General features: G+C 41.8%; 1 protein-coding gene across 5 annotated transcripts in view; it reads right to left on the bottom strand.

The window, feature by feature from the left end:
- LOC110535015 (transcriptional activator GLI3) overlaps positions 1–15,774 on the bottom strand; it is a 178,999-nt gene that overhangs the window by 118,475 nt on the left and 44,750 nt on the right. The gene's annotated exons all lie outside the window — the stretch shown is intronic.

Raw genomic sequence — 15,774 nt, 5'->3', positions numbered from 1 at the left:
ATTTGGGTATATTGTTAGATTACTTGTTAGATTTGGCTCCAGAGTGGTGCACAATGGGATTGTTCTCCAGCTTTATCCACTGAGATAGTGGTAGGCGCACAAGGTTCAAGTCATGAGGGCAGGAAGCACGGGATGGACCGCAGAGCATCGCACAGAAGACGGACCTAGCCCATGGGGAAGGGGGGGACCCCGCCCCACTGGGTAACACAGAGCAACACTTTTAAGGGGCATTGCATTAATAATGGCAGTGACTAGGGAATTGTTCCCGCTGTTCTTAGTTCCTGTCTGCACGTTCAAACTAAAACAATGTAACTAATAATGGCACGAAAAATGCCCCTTAGACATGAATTCGGAGGCAGAAATGACTAAATAATAGAGCATTAGTCCTCTCGCTAAAGGTGTCAGTCAAAAGTTATACTTAAATCTGAACTGGAATGTAAACAGGATGTAAACAAGATGCTGTGTTTTTATTTACAGTAGTGATGGACAGCTGGAGGCATTTAGAAAACAGGTTTTCAAACACTTGTTTTTCACAAGTGTACTGTAGGGCTACACCTGCAGTACTATCAGCAGGACAATAGGACAACTCTGTATAGCCCGGCTACTGTAGGTGTGAACATCCCCCAACTTGCGACCAAAGCGAACAGACGAAATGGACATCGTTTTCATCAAGCCAGCTTCTTTCTATGGTGCTACCCGTTCCAGTGTTTCAAGAGGACTTGAAAATGAACCGGAGCTGAGAGTCTCACCAAAACTAAAGGTATTTTGGTTTCAGTGCATTTTCTTTTTTTTAAATGATATAGCCTCCCAATGTGTAGTAGGCATACTGTGTAATAAAATTGATAATTAAATAAAGGTTAAATAAAAAATTATTGTGTTCTAAATTCGTGAATGTGTTTTTGCAGAGCATATAACCATGTCGACAACCATCTGTAGAGATCAGTGTTCTTATGTGTATGCAGCATTTGTGTGTTGGAGTCACTTTTAATTCTTTAATTGATCTACCGTTTCTATCATAGGCCACTGTAATCGATGGGGGCTCAGGGCAATAACATTCTGCTCATCTGATGAAGGTGCACATGGATCAGATTCAAACTTTGAAGACCGAGATCGAGTCATTGAAGGCAGACCAGCAGAAAAAGAAACATTATCTGAGGGCAGAGATACGGGCGACAGCTGATGCATTGGTCCAGAGCCAGGCGGCATTGCAAGAGGCATCATTACAGTCCTTTGTTCGAATCTAGGCTGTATCACATCTGGCCGTGATTGTGAGTCCCATAGGATGGCGCACATTTGGCCCAGCGTCATCCGGGTTTGGCTGGCCGGGATGTCCTTGGTTTCTCTCCCTCTAAAAACATAAATACATAGTTTGGCCTTTATAAATATTATTTTGGCCTTTATTCAGATGACAAATCGGTGACTTTTTTTTTTTTTTTTTAACAAAATCCTCTCCAAAATATCGTTATATATAGCCTACCCACTGTGGTGAACTATTTCAGCACAGTTTTGTGCTGCTCTGAGACAAGCATGGAGAAAATGTTCAATTATATTCCATGATATTCTTAAGATATATGTGTTGACTGAATATAAGCAAGTGATGTCTGCTAAATAATCAAGTTGATGGCGCAGTCATACAACCTGAGTGATTCACTCATTCGTGGCTTTGGATCAAAATAAATAAGTACCAACATTCTTTCTGATAGTCTTTAATAAATACATGCATTGGTTATCCTGACCTGGACACCATGTGCAGTATTATAATAGCCCATTATAGGCTATTAGCAGGACAATATACGCTTACCAACACCTCTCTGTATTTTGATACTTTGTGCAAGGCAATTGATCAGCATTAAAAACGTTGTGGATGGGGCCTCCTGAGTGGCGCAGGGGTCTAAGAAACTGCATCGCAGTGCAAACTGCAGGGCTACAGATGCTGGTTCGATACCGTGCCGGCCGCCTCACCCCATGTTCAAGAGTGACCTTTTTCTCGCGGGTTAAATGAAAATAAAATAATCTCCAAAAAATAGTTATTTTTAAACAGTGATTATTATTATTATTAATTCATTTAGAATTATATAAAAGCTCCTTAGATATTCTCACAGATCAGATTTGCCCTAATGAAAAATTCCCCTTAGACATTAATTTCACATTCTAACCTTAATTCCTTTGTTTTGTCTTTGTTTTAGTATGGTCAGGGCGTGAGTTGGGTGTCTCTGTAAGGGATCACGTCCTCCTCTTCTGAGGAGGAGAAGCGAGAAGGATCGGAGGACCAAAACGCAGCGTGGTAAGTGTCCATAATGTTTATTTTAAAACATTATGGACACAACTGAACACTACGAAATACAAAACAAGAAACGTGAAATGAACGAAACAGTCCCGTGTGGCGACAAACACTGACACGGAAGACAAACACCCACCACCCAAAACTGAAACCCAGGCTACCTAAGTATGATTCTCAATCAGAGACAACTAACGATACCTGCCTCTGATTGAGAACCATACTAGGCCGAACACAGAAACCAAACATAGAAAAACAAACATAGACTGCCCACCCCAACTCACGCCCTGACCATATAAACAAAGACAAAACAAAGGAACTAAAGGTCAGAACGTGACACCTTCAAACCTCTAAATGTAATTATTGGCGGAGAGTCACGTCATTGAAAAAAATATTTGTAGATATACTGTAGGCCTACCGTAGGCGAAATGAGTCTCACTAGTGTTGAGTAATGTGCTGTTAAAAGTGGTGTAGGTCTTATTTATTTAAAAAGCATATTGAAGTTAGAAGCAATAGGATTTGAAGCAAAAAGTATTTCAACATCGTTTCGCGCTGCTCTGAGACAAGCATGGGGACTGGTCTTGATAAATCAATTAGATTTTTATTTTCTGATTGGGTATTGTTTACACTATAATTAGGGTGTGGAAATGTTATGCTCTTAGTACTGTAGCCTACTCCCGACCAGTCACATTGTACAGCGCCATATTTTCCTAACGGAGCGGCGCAGCGAACTAAGACAATGCATCGCAGTGCAAACTGCGTTGCTACAGATGCTGGTTTGATACCCGTGCCGGCCTCCACTGGGAGACCCATGAGGCGGCATTTGGTTTCTCTCCCTTTAAAAACAGAAATAAATAATTCTAACAAACTGGCTTTATTTTCAAATTAGTGAGAATGTCTCACCCCATGTTCAAGAATGGCCTTTTTCTCGCTCACTCTAGGTTAAATGAAAATGAAATAATCTCCAAAATATTGTTATTTTTTAAACAAACCGATTATTATTATTAATTCATTTAGAAATATATAAAAGCCCTTAGATATTCTAACAGATCAGATTTGTCCTAATGAAAAATGCCCCTTAGATATCAATTTGGAATCCTCCAATTTCCTTATGCTCTTAGTACTGGAGCCTACTCCCAAACATCACATTGTACAGCGCAATATTTTCCATATTTTCCTTTCCATCCTAACGGAAACCATTTTCTTGGAATAGAAACACCATAATATTAATCAAATTAATTCAGCTACATTTCTTAAAATCAATCCCATATACTATATTCTTACAAAAAAGGTTTTACATTCTCTAATAATGCCAATATTGATGCCTATCAAATCGCTCTCAAAGATGCCCTCTGGTGGTTAAACTAGCACTAAATAGAATTAATGGTAAAAATGGCTGACAATTAAATAACGTGCCATAGAATTCTGCAGCATCCCATAAGGTGTGCTGCAGTATGATGCAACTTTTAAAGGAGGAACCACTGTACACACACCCTGCACCCAGAAACCTAAGATCACGTCTTCCGCACAGATGTATTAGAAAACAAATACAAATTTATACACAATTAAACACTCAATCATTCATATACCTATACACACTCTGGACAACTTACAGTACATCTTATTCACTGACAAACACAAAAACACTGTCTCACCAAAGCTCACATACAGCATAACAGACCCTCTCCCTGAAGCACAAGTATTTACACACACACACACACACACAGTTCCGATAGCTGTACTTCTGTTAGGCTGGACACATGACATTTTAAACAATGCTTTTTTCTGATAAAAACTAGATCATTGCATCCGCCGTGGAGCCAAGTTTCAGACTATATCCATATGTCCCAGCTGCTTGCCCTAGTTTTGAAGTAATCATGTAAAAACAGGCCTTATTTTAGGTCATTTTTCACCCTGCCAGCTCCTATTAGTTCTATTGAGCACTGTGGCACCAACTCGCCTTCTGAAAGTTCTATTCCCAGCCTTTTGTTCTACGTCACAATGCCTGCTTTGCTATTGTTGGCAATGAGACCTGCCCACGTTGCTGGTAGTTATAATGCAAACAACAACAAAAAAATACTCATGGAACTCTGAGGTCGTCCAATTGTTTCCTATATGGAAATTTAGGTATGTCTGTCTATTTCGCCAAATATCTCACAATGTGTATATGTAGATTTTACAAAATTGGACACCATTTCAATCATGAGAATCTGCTCTTTCTAATTATGTAAGCCTGGACAGTGTATTTCATTGTCATTACACGCTAGCCCCGAAACACCTTTTGCCCTTGGAACGCTGAGCCCCATTGTTTTCCTATGGAGAGGCATGCTGGTATATTTAGCCAAATATCTCGCAATGTGTATATTTTGACTTGTTCAAATCGCTAGACAAGAAATAGTTAGAATTTGACCATTTTTTCTTACTTCCTCGTTATGCAGACATAAGCACACTTGGCACCATCGAGGTGCGGATGTTAACTTTCTACACAACTTGTTATTTTTCAGTTTCGTCCTAAGAAGAGATTGTAGTGGTAAAATAAAAAGAGCTACATTTGTTGGTGCCATTTAGGCGAAATGGAATTCTAAGCGTCACTCCAGTCAGAAGAGCTCTGCGAAAGTTTGATTCCATTCATTTGCTATGGGCTCCAGTGTTCCAGCTTAGCCAATGTTCTTTTGCCATTTTTCAGCCTTGGGTGAATTTTGACTAGTTCTATTGTCCAGCCTACTTCTGTACAAAGTATTATATTGTTCTATGTTATCATATAGTGGCAAATGTGGATACTGTAGCTTTTAATTAGCCAACTTTCGGTTCAGAGCTATTTCCTGTCAGAACAATCAGAGCGACAACAACAGACAGAAAAATAGAGCTTGTCTATCTTACTAGGCCTTTCGAGTTATTAGAACATGCTTTTGCTAATTCAAATTGTGTTTCTAGAATATTTATGTTTTATACATGCTTATTCTAGTATTATAAGTTCCGATGATGCTAAGCTGATTGCCTAACTATCACCCATTCACTTAACATTGTGTGTTAGCATGCTAGCTATGGTTTTGTGACAGAATTTCAATTGTTTGGTTTTTGAATGAATCTAGCTACTTTAAGTGATCAGATATCTCTTATTACAGAGCTAAATCATAGTTATTAAGCTATGTGGACACTTGTGTATATATGTTTAGTGGTACCCTTCCTGTGATGTAAATTGTCATCATTTTTGCATGGTATTGATGGCTAGCTAGGCTCGTTTTCTTGTTGCTAACTCATGAACAAGAAAGAGAAAGAAAGAAGTGAAGAGGGACACAGACCAATACATTCTGCTAGCAGGGTCAGGACACTCCTGCTTTGTTCCCCTCAGTAGGTGGGAGTCCACTGATGCATACCGACAAATGAACAGAGTAGCAAAAATAGTCAACTACTGTTACCCTACTTTACTGCTTTATGTCTACCTTACAGACTCTATGTCTGTATGTGTCCTGGAATAGACTGAGATGGACCTCCTCCTGCCTTCTGTGCAGACAGATCTCCCTCTGTGAGCAATAAGGATGTTCATTGGTTAGGGTTCATGTTCCTGACCTGGTTGACCCCTGACATCATAGGCCTCAATGCCTTTCACCACGTAATAGAAAATGACTCCATGAGCTTCAATGGAGGTAAAACTCTACTAACAGATTAAACTCAAATATATTACTACTAGATACATTAATAGAATTACCCATATGTTTGTTTTCAAGGCATTTTTCATTCCTCTTTTGCTGACCCACATTAAACAATTTTAGCATAATAGGCCAACACCAACATTTTGCAAAACACCAAGACCCAGAAACACCTCTGCCAGAAACACCTCTGCCAGATCCCTCCAAGACAGTTGACATAGATTAGGAGAGGTGGGTACTGGGCAAAACACCTCCACCTACCCCTTATGGACCAGAGAGAGAGCAAGATTATGGTGATTCAGATTCTGCATGCTACAGTTGAATACTGCTGAAGGTGGCCCCTGCTGCCCAGTAGGTGAAAGCACTGGATACTTTTTTCCAGTTTACCCAATAGGTGAAAGAGGTCCAGAGGTGGTGGATGCTGAATGGATTAGTGTGGTTCCTCCATGCAGCCAGACAGGCAGAAGGAGGCCAGGCTGGGTTGAGGTTGTTGGGCTGGGGATAGCTGAGGGCCCCTCCACCTGAGTTGTCAGCAGGCCACCCTAATCCTGTGTCTCAGGCCGCTGTGAGGCGTCCCTATAAAGGCCTGTCGTCCCACTGCTGCAGGAAATTGCCTTCAGTGCAGAGGGCCATGAGATGGCTGGCTCACTGATAGAGTCCACAGCTTACTGCACGATTGTGTGTGTGCCTGTACGTGTGCATGTGTACAGGGCCACATCGACTTTCTGTTCATATCTCTGTATCTAACAACAGCCACCACTCAACCCATCTTACTGTAACGTTATGCTGTGTGCCTAAAACCCAGTGAGAGTGAAAAATAATAATAGAAGGTGGTCACTCCTTTTGTGTGTGTGCTTCTCTGTTCACATATCTGTGCATGTGTGTTTGCGTGGGCACGTGTATGCATCCTGCCCCCTCCATTGTGCTGTTTGACCCATGGTGTGCAGCCAGCACTCCCTCTGAGGTCCCTTATCCCCCATCAGACCCCTCTCTCATTAACCCCTGGCTGTCAGAGAGAAAGAGAAGAGAAGAGAAGAGAAGAGAAGAGAAGAGAAGAGAAGAGAAGAGAAGAGAAGAGAAGAGAAGAGAAGAGAACCCACCTCCCTGCTTTCTACCACAGGAGCCACACTACACCTATACATCTATATAGCCCTCGCTAGCACACTCACAGTCAAAACTACTATTACAACAAGGAGACTACAAGTCTACAAACATTGTGTAAGTCTACAAGCATATTCCATCGTAGCCCCAACCATAGACATAAATCTAGCAGATCTATAAACTTCTCACAGAGAAATGGCGACACCACTACCATACTAGAGCTACCAGCCAGAAAGAGATGTACAAGTAGCCACTAAATTATTAAATAAATTATGATTACACAGGCATATTTTCATATCACCAACAGATCTCCTCACTTCTCTCTCTGATGCCATCCAGAGCTCCATCCCTCAGCAATAAAGTGTCTGGGTGTTCCCTCCTTTCAAATCAAATCAAATTGTATTTGGCACATGTACCGAATACAACAGGCGTAGACCACTGTGAAAATGCTTACTTACAAGCCCTTAACCAACAATGCAGTTTTATAGAAAACACATTTTATAAAAAGTAAAAGAATAAAACAACAATATAGTGCATTCGGAAAGTATTCAGATCCCTTCCCTTTTTCCACATTTTGTTACGTTACAGCCATAATCAAATAAAAAATGTTTTTTATTATAATCTAATCAATCTACAAACAATGCCCCATAAAGACAAAGTGAAAACAAGTTTTTATACATTTTAGCAAATGTATAAAAAAAATAATGTTTTAACAGAAATAACTTATTTACATAATTATTCAGACCCTTTGCTGTGAGAGTCGAAATTGAGATCAGGTGAATCCTGTTTCCATTGATTATCCTTGAGATGTTCCTACAACTTGATTTGAGTCCACGTGGTAAATTAAATTGATTGTACATGATTTGGAAAGGCACAAACCTGTTGCCAAAAGACACCTAAAGGACTCTCAGACCATAATAAACTAGATTATCTGGTCTGATGAAACCAAGATGGAACTCTTTGGCTAGTCAGGATTGAGGGTAAGAACGGAGCAAAGTACAGAGAGATCCTTGAACCCGATCTAACATCTCTGGAGAGACCTGAAAATAGCTGTGCAGCTGTGTCCCCATCCAACCTGACAGAGCTTGAAAGGATCTGCAGAGAAGAATGGGAGAAACTCCCTGAATGTACAGTACCAGTCAAAAGTTTGGACACACCTACTCATTCAAGGGTTTTTCTGTGTCCATACTTTTGACTGGTAAACTTTAGGCTGTAATCACTGCCAAATGTGCTTCATCAAAGTACTGAATAAAGGGTTTGAATAATTATGTGAATGTGATATTTCCATTATTATTTAAAAAATTAGCAAAAACCTGTTTTACTTTGGTATTAAGGAGTATTGTATGTAGATGGATGAAATATTTATTTTCCTCATCAATTTGATAATAAGGCTGTAGCATAACAACATTTGGAGAAAGTGAAAGGGTCTGAATACTTTCCGAATGCACTGTATATACAGGGGGTACCAGTACCGAGTCAAACTCTAGGATCAGTTGCAGAGGGAGGTGTTTAGTCCCAGATTCCTTAGCTTAGTGATGAGCTTTGAGGGCATTATGGTGTTGAATGTGGGGCTGTAGTCAATGAACAGCATTCTCACAAGTAGGTGTTCCTTTTGTCCAGGGGGGCAATGGGCATTGTGGAGTGCAATAGAGATTGCGTCATATGTGGATCTGTTGGGGGGGTTTACGAATTGGAGTGGATCTATGGTTTCTGTAATGGTGGTGTTGATGTGAGCCATGACCAGCCTTTCAAAGCACTTCATGGCTACAGACACGAGGATGTCGGTAGTCGTGTCGGTAGTCATTTAGGCAGATTACCTTGGTATTTTTTGGCACAGAGAATATGGTGATCTGCTTGAAACAAGTAGGGATTACAGACTCGCTCAGGGACAGGTTGAAAATGACAGTGAACACACTTGCCAGTTGATCAGCGCATGCTCTGAGTACACGTCCTGGTAATCCGTCTGGCCCTGCGGCCTTGTGAATGTTGACCTGTTTAAAGGTCTTATTCACATCGGCTACGGAGAGCGTGATCACAGTTGTCTGGAACAGCTGGTGCTCTCATGCATGCTTCAGTGTTGCTTGCCTCAAAGCGTGCATTGAAGTCATTTAGTTTGTCTGGTACGCTCGCGTCACTGGTCAGCTCTCGGGTGGGCTTCCCTTTGTAGTCTGTAATACTTTGCGAGCCCTGCCACATCCGACAAGTGTCAGAGCTGGTGTAGTAGGATTCAATCTTTGTCCTGTATCGACCCAATACTTGTTTGATGGTTCGTTAGATGGCATAGCATAATTTTTTATAAGCGTCCGAGTTAGAGTCCCGCTCCTTGAAAGCGGCAGCTCTACTCTTTAGCTCAGTGCGCATGTTGCCTGTAATCCATGGCTTCTGGTTGGGGTATGTACGTACGGTCACTGTGGGTACGACTTCATCAATGCACTTATTGATGAAGACGGTGACTGATGTGGTATACTCCTCAATACCATCGGATTAATCCCTGAACATATTCCATTCTTGGCTAGCAAAACAGTCCTGTAGCTTAGGATCTGCATCATCTGACCATTTCCTTATTGAGCGAGTCTCTGGTACTTCCTGCTTTAGTTTTTGGTTGTAAGCAGGAATCAGGATGGTCAGATTTGCCAAATAGAGTATGGTCAGATTTGCCAAATGGAGGGTGAAGGAGAGCTTTGTACGCATCTCTGTGTGTGGCGTAAAGGTGGTCTAGAGTTTTTTTTGTTTTTACTCTGGTTGCACGTGTGAAATGCTGGTCGAAATTAGATCAAATGGATTTAAGTTTTCCTGCATTAAAGTCCCCGGCCACTAGCAGCGCCGACTCATTTCTTTAATTTATATAATGATCAAGCCACTCATAAAATCTCTTTTTTTGTTAACAAAAAATCAGACAGGTAGAGTAGTAAATCTAAAGAGAGAAAAAGTGAGAGATGAAATGTGGAGAGCAGTGATGGTGGCAGTTAGTGGATAGGGGATAGGGAAAATAGGATTTTGAATGGGAATCAATTGTTTGGTCCCCACAAGGATAGTAAAACAAATGTGTGTGTGTGTGTGCGTGCGTGTGTGAGGAGGGGGGCAGGAGGACACTTTGATGAAAGTTGATTATGAGTCCCATCAAGTGATCAATGATTTCATTAATAAGACGGATCGCAAGGCTGTCATACCACTGACAGGGTGCTGAGGGATAATCCGCTCCCCACGCTCCATTTTCCCCAACGCCAGGAAAACCGGCCTCTCTCCTCCCCTCCTCCCTGGCCCTCCATTCCTCCAATATTTCCAGACACACGGAACACCACGGAAAAGGGATGGGAGCAGAGGTGGGGGGTTTGCCTTGATGGGAGTGAGGAGGTGGGGGAGAGGGGGGCAATGAGTAAGGAATGGGGTGAGGGAGGGAGGAGAAGAAATGTGAAAATCCATTTTGAAACCCATTTTCAATTAGGGCCCACAAGCTGTTATCACAGGTGTCGCGGAATAGGGGCCCCGTAAGTGAAAATGTCTCCTATCCGTTTCTGAAATGAAACCTTATCTGAGCGGCACAAAGATGGCCGGGGACAGCGTATCTGTAAATTACTTTCCATCCCCGCTGTTAAACGGAAACTTTATTTCTGATAGATGACATCCCCCTTCTATTTACAATTGATAATTTAAATGGCTACCTAAAAAGGTGTCCCCTCACTTTTTCTTCTTTATCTCTCCCCTTCTCTCTCTGCATCTCCCCTTCTCCTCTCCTCTCTCTGAGGTTTTGTAAGTTGTTAAAGCAGTCAACAGCTCTTTTTTTTCTCCTAAACACTTTTGCCACGATCTCTGTTTGGGTTAGGGATTTCGCTGGTAACCTTCTACATGTAAGCAGAAAATTCCTTCCTCCTCAAGGCTCAACTTTGGGCCTCTGAGACTCCTGCTCCTGCCCTTCCAAGCGTGACCGTTATAAAGGGATACTTCAGGATTTTGACAATTTTATTTATTTTTTTATTTTTTTATTTATTTTACCTTTATTTAACCAGGTAGGCAAGTTGAGAACAAGTTCTCATTTACAATTGCGACCTGGCCAAGATAAAGCAAAGCAGTTCGACAGATACAACAACACAGAGTTACACATGGAGTAAAACTAACATACAGTCAATAATAAAGTATAAACAAGTCTATATACAATGTGAGCAAATGAGGTGAGAAGGGAGGTAAAGGCAAAAAAGTCCTTGGTGGCAATGTAAATACAATATAGCAAGTAAAACACTGGAATGGTAGTTTTGCAATGGAAGAATGTGCAAAGTAGAAATAAAAATAATGGGGTGCAAAGGAGCAAAATAAATAAATAAATTAAATACAGTTGGGAAAGAGGTAGTTGATAGGGCTAAATTATAGGTGGGCTATGTACAGGTGCAGTAATCTGTGAGCTGCTCTGACAGTTGGTGCTTAAAGCTAGTGAGGGAGATAAGTGTTTCCAGTTTCAGAGATTTTTGTAGTTCGTTCCAGTCATTGGCAGCAGAGAACTGGAAAGAGAGGCGGCCAAAGAAAGAATTGGTTTTGGGGGTGACTAGAGAGATATACCTGCTGGAGCGTGTGCTACAGGTGGGAGATGCTATGGTGACCAGCGAGCTGAGATAAGGGGGGACTTTACCTAGCAGGGTCTTGTAGATGACATGGAGCCAGTGGGTTTGGCGACGAGTATGAAGCGAGGGCCAGCCAACGAGAGCGTACAGGTCGCAATGGTGGGTAGTATATGGGGCTTTGGTGACAAAACGGATTGCACTGTGATAGACTGCATCCAATTTGTTGAGTAGGGTATTGGAGGCTATTTTGTAAATTACATCGCCAAAGTCGAGGATTGGTAGGATGGTCAGTTTTACAAGGGTATGTTTGGCAGCATGAGTGAAGGATGCTTTGTTGCGAAATAGGAAGCCAATTCTAGATTTAACTTTGGATTGGAGATGTTTGATATTTTTTTTTTTTTTTTTTTTTTTTACCTTTATTTAACCAGGCAAGTCAGTTAAGAACAAATTCTTATTTTCAATGACGGCCTAGGAACGGTGGGTTAACTGCCTGTTCAGGGGCAGAACGACAGATTTACCTTGTCAGCTCGGGGGTTTGAACTTGCAACCTTCCGGTTACTAGTCCAACGCTCTAACCACTAGGCTACCCTGCCGCCCCGATATGGGTCTGGAAGGAGAGTTTACAGTCTAACCAGACACCTAAGTATTTGTAGTTGTCCACGTATTCTAAGTCAGAGCCGTCCAGAGTAGTGATGTTGGACAGGCGGGTAGGTGCAGGTAGCGATCGGTTGAAGAGCATGCATTTAGTTTTACTTGTATTTAAGAGCAATTGGAGGCCACGGAAGGAGAGTTGTATGGCATTGAAGCTTGCCTGGAGGGTTGTTAACACAGTGTCCAAAGAAGGGCCGGAAGTATACAGAATGGTGTCGTCTGCGTAGAGGTGGATCAGAGACTCACCAGCAGCAAGAGCGACCTCATTGATGTATACAGAGAAGAGAGTCGGTCCAAGAATTGAACCCTGTGGCACCCCCATAGAGACTGCCAGAGGTCCGGACAACAGACCCTCCGATTTGACACACTGAACTCTATCAATGAAGCCCTTTATCTACTTTCCCAGAGTCAGATAAACTTACATATACTATATTTGTCTCTGCGTACAGTTTGAAGGAAGTTGCTAAATAGTGTTAACCCAATTGCTAACTAGCGCTAGTGCAATGACTGGAAGTCTATGGTAACTGCTAGCATGCTATAAGATATTATAGACTTCCAGTTATTGCGCTAACACTAGTTAGCGTTGACTCGCAAAATGACCTCTAATTCCTTCATACTGGATGCAGAGACTTAAAAATGGTATCCATGTTCATCTGACTCTGGGGAAGTAGATAAAGGGCTTCATTGCCAAAATCCCAAAGCACCCTTTTAAAAGGTTCTGAGTCCTTCCTTCATAAACTATTAGGTTCACAGCAGAGGAGGCTGGTGGAGCTATATGAGGACGGGCTCATTGTAATGGTGGCTGGAATGGAATCAATGAAACGGAGTCAAACACTTTGTTTCAATGTGTTTGGTACCATTCCATTGATTTACATTCCTTGCTTTTACAATGATCCCGTACTCCTATAGCTCCTTTCGCTAACATCCTCTGGTCTACAGAAAACCCTGCTACTTTAGGGCATGCATTCCACTACAATTTCCTAAACTAGCTCGCTAACTCAAACCCTCACTTCCCCTCTCTCGCTCACTCTTTCCCTCTCTTCTAGCCCTCCCTCTCTCTCACTCCTCTTTGTCCCTCTCTTCCCTCACTTTCCTAATTCAGCAGCATCCATATAAAAAAAATCCAATGAACCAACCAACCAGAAACTTTTTTTTTCACCCTCTCTCTCCTCAATCAATAAGCAGGGGCCTTTCCCTCCCTTCTTTTCTAGTTTTTTTTTATTAGCAAATTATCCCATGACGACAGGATTTATTCAGCCAAGAGCATGGACATCTTTTTTTGGAAGGCCCGGGGAAACAACAAAAGAATCAGGAGACTTTGTGGTCCACCTGCCTGGAGAATGATGAGGGTGGGGGGAGGTCTCCCCATTGCCCCTCTTAAAGAACACCAATCACAGCATTGTTGTGGCTCAGTCGGCCCTTTTGAGCTGTCAGGCCAGGGGAGCGGGCAAAAAGATGAATAGTACACGGGATGAAGCCACCATTTAGCCAACCATGTGGGAACGCTAGCTAGCTAGCTCCCCCTCCAAGACTGCACATTACAAAGCCAAGCAAGCTCTCTCAACTCCGACAAAACTTACATACAAGAATAAGAGAGGAAGAGAGAGGAGTGCACGTTGGCAGAAAAGAGAGGGTAGTAGGATACATAAAAGTGAGAGAAAAGAGAGGGTGAGAGAAAAGAAAATAATGAAGGAGCAAAGAAAGGACAGAAAGGAAGAAACTAAAGTTTTCCACTGTTCTGATTTTTATTGAGTTAGGGAACTGTCCAGGACATATGTACACACACGATTACATAGTGTATGTGTAATATAAGTACTGTGTTTTTTACTTATGTCATCTATACACAATATAAAGAACCAAAACATTCTAATCTTTAGAAAGAAAAAAGTTATATTTATGTCTTTGTTCTTTGTGTTCTGGAATTAGATTTGGGAGAGTGGTTAGTAACGTCATGAAGTCAATTTTGTCACAAAAAAAACATAATTTAATCAAATTATAACCTCCAGGACTTGACAACATTTGAATCAATTAAGTCCCCCAAAAACGTGGACTTAGACACAAAGCCTATCAGGCGAGGTTTTCCAGAAAATTATTTCCATATGCCTTAATCACAAACAAAACCAAAACACGCAATCGTGTAGTAATTGTATTGCAACAGAAAACACTTCAGAGAGACCAAAGCTAAACAGCCCATAAGTCCACCAATAACTGCTCCTCAATTAATTGTTTAACTTTTTGCTAGCTTTTACTTCTTCAGTTCTAATCGTAGCATGCTGTGGTGGATGGGTGTCCTACAGGGTTTCCCCTGTGTGGGTTCAGGGGCCACTCCTCTGCAGCATGATGGGGGAAATATTCACCTGGGCCTTCCTGAGAAGAGCCAGCCACTGGGGTTCCACAGCTGCTCACAATTACCTTTTGTTTGTATGGGGAAGGAGAGGGGACAGGGGGGCTACAGAGGTTAAAGTTGACAGGGGTGTAAGGTTACACCTGATAAGATGTTATGAGTTCTGGGGCAACTTGGAGAATGTGCTGTCATTAGAACCTGCTCAAAAAATGTGTAAGCTATCTCTTTCTCTGTGGATAAGTATCATCCCTCATTCCTCCTATCTTTCTTTCTCTCTCTCTCCTATGATCTTGGATAAGAATAGTATTTTTTGTTTCCCTACTCTTTAACCCCAGGTATGGCCCCTTGTGTAAGTTCAGATCATTGCGGGAGTACCTTTCCAAGACAAACGTTACGTTGTTAGTAGGAGTAATTACCAGAGCATTACAAAGAAAAATGCACAATCACCAGAGCCAAATTACATCCATGCATTTTCCACACCGCAAACATATTTTTATCTTCCCCCCTTAATTAATAAAATAGTGTTGCCATATGGGAATGAGTAAGAGAGACAGTGTTCCCAAGACGGATCGAGATGCATTCCCCCCTACACGCCACCCCCACCCCACTCAACTTCCTGCAATAACTCCCATATATATATATATATATGAGAGAGAGAGAGAGAGAGGGAGAGAAAAAGTGAGAGATTGAGACAGTGAGTGTGAGAGAGAGACCCTCTGAGTCATTAACCTTCTCCTGGAGTGTTTGAAGGCTTCTGCCGTGGACCTGGAATGATTACATTTGACATGCTACAAATCAGATGGAAACCCAGGGCGACAGAGGGCTTCCTTTACCTCTCTCTCTCCGCTGACACCCCTAAGTCTACTACTCCCCCATCCCCCCGCACACCTCTTACCAACTCAAATCAAATAAAAAAACATAACTCTTCCAGCTGCAGCTAATGACCACAGCTGCAACTTAAGTCATGGTCATTTGTCCTCTGGGTTTGTTATGACTTTTGTCTGGCAGTCCCAGTCACTCCTGGAGAAAAAAATATTTTGCTTTCGAATATTCTTCATTTCTGCAGCTGTGTTGTGAGGGCCAAAAGACTGAACAATGAACATCTTTTGTTGTGTATTCAAGATGTTGCATATGTTGCATATACGATTGTTGTATATGAACTCAACTTTCTCCAAAAGGGCCTGACCTTGTTTTCAA

The sequence above is a fragment of the Oncorhynchus mykiss genome, chromosome 11 (genome assembly GCF_013265735.2).
Source record: "Oncorhynchus mykiss isolate Arlee chromosome 11, USDA_OmykA_1.1, whole genome shotgun sequence".
Classification (NCBI taxonomy): domain Eukaryota; kingdom Metazoa; phylum Chordata; class Actinopteri; order Salmoniformes; family Salmonidae; genus Oncorhynchus; species Oncorhynchus mykiss.
The sequence above is the reverse complement of the archived record's forward strand: the minus strand, read 5'-3'. Positions and strand labels throughout refer to the sequence as shown.